Source organism: Mytilus trossulus, unplaced genomic scaffold (genome assembly GCF_036588685.1).
Source record: "Mytilus trossulus isolate FHL-02 unplaced genomic scaffold, PNRI_Mtr1.1.1.hap1 h1tg000085l___fragment_1__unscaffolded, whole genome shotgun sequence".
Classification (NCBI taxonomy): domain Eukaryota; kingdom Metazoa; phylum Mollusca; class Bivalvia; order Mytilida; family Mytilidae; genus Mytilus; species Mytilus trossulus.
Genome location: NW_026963295.1, coordinates 2,733,708 through 2,741,608, shown reverse-complemented (window position 1 = coordinate 2,741,608; position 7,901 = coordinate 2,733,708).

Here is a 7,901-nt window from a genome sequence, read left to right as displayed (position 1 = left end):
CCGATTGATATAAAAAGTTTTCAATTGACTCAGATTGTCCTAAAATAATAATAATAAAGAAGTGCTGATTGTATACCATAATAAGCGCATTTGGGTATATTTTTTTTTATTGTTAAATCTGTAATTTCTACAACGATAACTTCTAAATAGGGATGAAATCCTATATTTTACGGGTATTTTTCGAAATATAAAATGGCAGTTTTTTTTCTATCGTTTGAACTGTTGTTTTAAAGATTTTGTCCAACCAGGTATTCATAGCAATCATGTCAAATATACCGGTTCTGCATTCACACAAACAAAACGACAAGTTCCACATGAGGAGTAGGATCTGCATATCCTTCTGAAGCACCCGAAATCCTTTTCCGTTTTTTTGTTGGGTTCCCGTTACTGAGTTTTAAGTTTCTATGTTGCTGCCTTTTAGTCAACTCTTTGTTTTGCCTTGGCGTTGACACTTTTTTTTTCTACTTTTGAGTTTGAATGTCCGTATATTAAGCCTAACTTTCGATTACTATGTTTATACATATATAACCCGGCCAATTTCTTTATGTGCCAGTCCGAAGGTAGGAGCCTGTAGCTCAGTGGTGGTCCATGGTTCATGACTGTCATAATTTTGTTCGTAATTTATTTTATAATAAATTCCCCTTTAGTTTTTTAAATAAAATAGTTTGAACATTTTTCTATCGCGACCTTTTGTAGCAGACTATACAGTATATGTTTATTCATTGTTGCCTATTACTGCTCATCAATACATGTACCTAATCTCATTTCTTTAGAAGGTGGGAGTACTATTTGTTGTATTCTTTTACCGTTCTTGTTTTATATCCTATCAATAAGTTTTACACATTTTTGGGGGTACAACCTGAAGTCCTATCGTCCAAACACATGAAACCGTTATTTTTTTGACAAGAATGCAATAATTTATAATACTTTTAATGGTTGATAATATGTACATATTTCCTCAGTACTACAGTTCATACGTTTTCTCTTGTGTGATTGGAACTTAACCAACCAATCATAACACGCATTTTTGTCGGCAATATGTATGATATGCTTGATTTATTCTTCCATATGCCTTTCTTGTTTTGCAAATCAAATTAAAAGTGGCAAAACCTATTGTGTAAACTATTCTTAAAGGACACGTAAGTTTCGTCTAACAATACATACTACCGCATGTAATATGGCAAATTGTGATGAAAGTGGTGTTCACAAGTACCAATCACAAAAAAAAAAATCTGAGGAAAATTCAATTGGAAAGTCCTTAATTGAATGGCAAAATATCAAGCTCAAACACACCAAACTAATGGATAACAACTTTCATATTCGACACAATCAATCAATCAATGTTTAAGTTCAAATGATTGGTCCATTTACATTATGGAAATAGTAAATAGATCAAGGACTAACGTCTTTCAACTGTTTACACAATTTCTTTGGTAACTTTTAACTTGATGTGCAGAATGGGTTTGTTAGCATCCCCTTTTTTCGATTGCTTTTATAACGTAAACCATCGTCGTTTATTTATTTATCGACGATTGAAACTCTTTAAACTAAGTTATGTTTATCATGATTTAACATTCATGACAAAAGTCATCCAAGATAAAAAAAAAATCTAAGGATACTCGTTACATGTATAAAACTTAACTTGCCTTCCACTGCTTCAACGACATCATCGACATTTCTGTAAAGATATAATTCAAATTACTACAATCATTTCAAAATATGTTTTACTTCAGTGAAAATTTCAAATATTGTCAGACGAATTATTTATTCAACAGTGCATTTGTTATGATCCTTATTTAGCAGAATCAGAGTACTTCTTGGAATGACTATAGCATATAATTTGTTGGAAACTACAAATATGTGGTTTTGGCATCAATCGAAGTTAAAATAACAAAAATATCGAATTTTAAGGTAAATTCAATATCCTATCAAACGAATGAAAACATGTGTCATATTCTGAAGTCATTCCTTATATAAAAAATGGTGGATCAATACCTAGTTTTAGAGGTAGCTCAATATCTCACTTGTATAACAGACGCATAAAATTCAATTAAACTGAAGACAACGTGTAAATCAAACAAAAAGACATTATTATTAGACAATTTGCTGCATCAAGTGTGACGCATTTCAATTTCAGTATGATATAAAAAGGTCACTTGAAACCGTTTCTTAAAAATAAATATGGTTCTAGATACTATGAAATGACATTACTGAAAAATTGCTTCTTCCTGTTCACTAAATTTTACTTTCCGTTCACCCTTTCAAGGTTATGTGTATCTCAAACATATGTCAAAAACCCTATGTCTTTCTCAGATATATAAATGATATTATGGCAAAATTCAAAACCCTAAGTTACAAAAAGGTTATAACGATAATCGTCATATTAGTTTATCAGATAGAACGTAAAGGATAAAACTTACAAACTTGCATTTCTTTTTCTTATATTTGCTGTAAGAATATGATTTACATAATAATTTTTACACATATGCTTCCTACGGAAATACTAAAACGCAAAAGCAAATGTAGCGGTTTAAACGTTAATCGCAAAGGAGAAGGAGCAATAAGGCCCTTATTTGGCCCAAAAATTACTGCAAATTTTAAAGTTATCATGTAAATTCTTAAATTACTGAAAATTTGTCTAAGGTATAAGGTACAAACAAAAACACACAAAAAATGACACCGAACAAGTTAACATGGCAACAAATCATAACCTAATTTGCATATTTTGTTAAACTTCGTGATTTTCCTTGTATTTTCATCATATTTTAAGTATGTTTTACACTGAAAAAGTATGTGCGCACACAAGAAACAACTTTATATTTGATGAGATAATGCCAATAGTTATAATGAAGCTTTTATTAAATTATTTTGTTGTTTCTCGGCTGCGCAGGATGTTTCCACAACGGAAATAAAGTCAGAAAACTACATAAATTCTGAATTTTTCATGGTTTGTGTGAAAACAGAACATCTTATGACTTAATTGTGACGTCATCAGATAAAAATCTTAATGTTTTTCATTTATATTTCTTAACCCTATGCATTTCTAAACATTATGTGCCAATTTGAAATAGTAATCAAACATTTCATTTTCTTGGGCCAAAACTAGGCTTTAATGCCCCTACTCAAGGAATGATTGCTTTAAAATATTGTTTCTAATAAGTAGACATCATAAAGGTTGATTGTGTGATTAACAACTATCCATCAAAGTCCAAAGTGAATATACGCAATCATATGCCACCATTATGGCTTTCCACAAGAACTAGTTAATTTAAGTTCGTGACATTAAACGATTTCAATTTGAATTTTATTAAACATCGTATGGGATTTTCTTTTATTTATCAACGCATTTTACTCTTTAGCCTTCATACGGTTACTTCTCAAAACTTTAACTACACGTTACACTATATTTTATGTGTTATATATAAAGAAAAACATTCTTAGTTTAAAATAATCTAACTGAATATCTGCGTGACCCTTAAACTTATCATGGCGATTAACAAAATGTGTAAAATTGAGTAATTTGTGCCACATGTGGTAAATGATAGTTTTACTCCTTCTGGTCACCTGGCATAACGCTGGTGTTTTGTAAGGTTCGTGTTGTCTTTAATTTAACTTTGCTGAGTTTTGAATACATTAACTGTTGTTTTTCTGTTAGTATTTTTTTTACCAACGCACTGTAAGTTCATTTTCAACTTATGAGTTTGAATATCTCATTTATTTCCCTCGGATTTAGTTTGTTACCCGAATTTGTTGGTTCATGTATCAATCGTTGTATGTCTTTCCAACAGCGGTATACTTTTTTGTATTTATTATCTGTCTACTCTCTTTTTTAAAGTTTAAGAAAATATGTATTGAAAATAATCTAAAGACAACAATTTGAAATTTGTTTTAATATCTTATTCAACGTTTATCTACCACATTTGATCTTCTAGAATTTATCAGAAAAAAGGTTACACTTAATATGTACTTTAATGAATACTTAGACAAATTGAAGTAAAAAAACAATTTTGTACTGCTTTATCTTACAATTATTTACAATTGTTATCCATAAACAACAAAGGCCAAATACATAAACAAAGTTGTTAGACGTGAATGAAGTCGTCATATTTATGCAAGCAGTTGATTAAGTTTAGAGACAGTCGTTTTGTATGCAATTTTAAAACATTAATTGAACATATCATATTTAATCTTTATGTACATTCCTTTTTTTATAATTTAGCGTATACTGATATGTCTGTTTTCGGTTGATTCATTAAATTTGACTGGCCTAATCGAACTATATAGTAGATTATACTCAATTTCAATAGTTTTAATTGCAATTACGGTCCATCACTTAAATTGATAACTTTGCACAATGTATGTATCTTTTAAACAAAAGTATAAAAATATACCTATTAATTTGGTCATCATCGCTATAATCACTATCAATATTAATGAACTCACTATGACAGCAACTATCGCTTTTAAATTCGTTTTCTGATAGACTGGTCCTAGAAAGGCACAAAAATATTTAACTAAGAGTGATGTTATTATTCAGATTGGTCTGTCCAATTTCACGAAATTACATGTTAATCAAACAAAATCAGGAATCAATTCTTTAATTATTAATTTTAATCAGGTTATTTATGATGTGGCATACAAAAGTCTCAGAAAGAAACATCATAGTTTAAAAAAATCTAACAAGAAAAAGAAAAAACCTAATTTGGATATCTCCATCAGTCCTAAAAAAGCATCTTATTGATAAAGAAAATTTATTAAAAAGAATATAATATATTAGATCATCTTATTAAAGTGCATAGTAGCATTATAGAAAATCTAGAATAAAGCACAATACGTCTATATAGACAAAATTTAGTAAATCAGCTCAATACTTTAAAAGATGACAATCCAAAAGCTTACTGTAAACTTCTGAATAAATTCTTAACTGATTATGGAGTTTCTAGAGTACAATCGCAAGACAATATACCAGCCGAAGAATGGTTGAACTATTTCAGGGAATTGAATACTGTAAAAATATAAATAACCTGGATCTAAATAAATTGTTAGCTGAAGCAGAGTAATGTAAGCAATTTAAAAGAGCTTGATCTTAAAATTTCTGAAAAAGAGGTTCTTGATGAACTGAAATCTTTAAAAAAAAAAAGCCTGCGGATTTGACCACATGTCAAACGAAATGTTAAAATATGGTTTTCTACAGTTTTCTCAACCCCTTTTGAAAATATTAAATAATGTCCTAACTTGTGGAATTTTTCCTAAAATGGGTGTAATAGTTTTTTTTAACTCCTATACATAAGTTAGGTGACACTTCAGAACCTAGTTATTACAGGGGTAAAAACTCTAATAAATAAACACACACCAAAAGGCTTGAACCCATTATACACATGTTTTGTTGGCTTTAGAAGAGCTTTTGATACGGTTTATCATACAGGACTGTTTTATAAAATTAGTAAAATTGGAGTAGGAACTCATTTTTATAATCCAAACAAAAGTATGTATTCTAATAACATAATATGTATAAAAAAACACGAAATATGTTGGAAGAAGACAAGGAGATAATCTGAGCCCAAATCTTTTTAAAATATTTATAAATGATTTTAAATCTTTATTAGATGAGATTGTCTTCTTTATGCTGACGATCTTGTTTGCACTGCTTTCTGAATCTAAAAAAGGCTTACAGAGTGCATTAAATAAGCCGGAAATATATTGTCAAAATTAGGGGGTTAGAAGTTAATTTTAAAAAATGTCTGTAGTTTTTAACACATCTGACCGTATTAAATATGCGCAGTTTTCATATAAAGACACATTCATCCAACGTACCCAGCATTATACTTATCTTGGCGTAACTTTTAGTGCATCTGGCAACTTTTCAGAAGCAAAAACATGCTTAATAAAAAAGGCTTAAAAGCATTCTTTAAATATACAAAATATTTTTACTAATCATAAACCTAATATCTCAACTCTAATGCACATTTATTATCTAAAAATGAAACCTGTATTATTATATGGGTCAGAAATATAGGGTTGTTGTTATTCAAAAAAGTTAAGCAATGACACAGAATTAAATTATTTCTCTAGATTTGGTAAAGATCTAAAAAATGAAAAAGTGCATTTAACATTTTGGAGATTTACATTAAGAGTGTATAAGCACGCAACACATTTAGCTATATTCGTTATCCTCTAATGATAGATATTTTAACAAACCTATTTGCGCCTGTCCCAAGTCAGGAGCCTCTGGCCTTTGTTAGTCTTGTATTATTTTAAATTTTAGTTTCTTGTGTAAAATTTGGAGTTTAGTATGACGTCCATTATCGCTGTACTATTATGCATATTTTAGGGGCCAGATGAAGTACACCTACGGGTGTGGTAATTCTCGCTACATTGAAGACCCATCGGCTGTTGTTTGCTCTATGGTCGGGTGGTTGTCGCTTTGACATATTCACCATTTCCTTTCTCAATTTTATTTTATGATTAAATATTGGAAAATAATTCATGTTAAAAATGATATTTTATTAACAAATGCATACTCTCCCTCAAATACATTATCTCAAGCTGTGAAGAATTGTTTGGCTAGTAGTATTGATGCTATCTGAATATTATTTGATTGAAAAGAGTATGAAGTGCTCTCATTCAAAATAAACATTAAAAATATGGTGAAAAAGAAGTTATATTTAAAGTATTGTAACATATGGAAGAAAGAATTATTTAATGATAAAAGACAAAATAAGACCTCTGGAAATAAACTCAGAACTTATCGATTATGTGAACCAAAGTTAAAATTTGAGCCTTACTTTTAACCTTACTTAGTGAAATAACCATATATTCAAAGATGTGTTTAAACGAGATTTAAAATTGGAGCTCAAAAACTTGAAATAGGAAAAGGTCATTACTTTAATATTTAACTAGAAAATACAATATGCAAACTCTGTAATGAGGAAAAGGAAGATGAGATGCATTTTCTTTTAACATGTAAAACTTTGGATAATGTTAGAAATCCCTTTCTAAGCAAAATATATAGTACAAATAAGAATATTTCAAATCTTCAAAGGTAAGAGCCCTTTTTGGCCCCAAAATATAGCAGTTTTACAAAATTGTTAAAATGTAAACTTTCTGTTATTTATTGGATAGTAAAATGATTCTGCTACATAAATATGGGCTGTTTTTGTTTATACAATGCACATATATTGAGTACTAGCACCATTAAGTCTTGCTAAATTACTGAAATCATCAAAATTCAAGCATTTTAGTTAAATTTTAGACGGTTTCCGTGTAAAACGAAAGTGGCCGCATTCGTGTTCATCCAAAATATTAGAATCGAAGTTGTATTTGATGATAATACATAACATATATAAAGATTGAGGATGAACACGGATGCGGCCACTTTCATTTTTGACAAAAACCATCTGAAAAGTGACATTTTTTCACATATTTGGTAGATTTTTCATATTTTAGCTTGAATCGGATCGTTTTTTATGACTAAATGAGTTAAAATCTTTCACAAAAAGTCATCGATTCAAATGAAATAGACACTTAAGTGTTTAAAAAGTGGGCAAAATCTTTCGTCAGATGAAACTGAAATTTGAGGCCAAAATCGGTTCTTACCGGACCTACTCCTTTCTTTTTATTTGGCTAATGGGAAATGAAGATAAAAACATTTTTGTAATTATTTGTCAATTATTAGAGGTTTAAAATATAAACAAGAATACAATATTAAAACAGATTTCTATATATTAAGATATAGAATGATATGTATGATCAAATATGCATTTACATTAGTTATTTCTTTTACATTTAATAAATTATTTGTATATTATGATAAAGGGACCAGAGTAACAGACAATGGGTTATATTATATATTATTTATTTTAGTGTTACAAATTGTTTACTTCATTTGCTTTAATATTTTA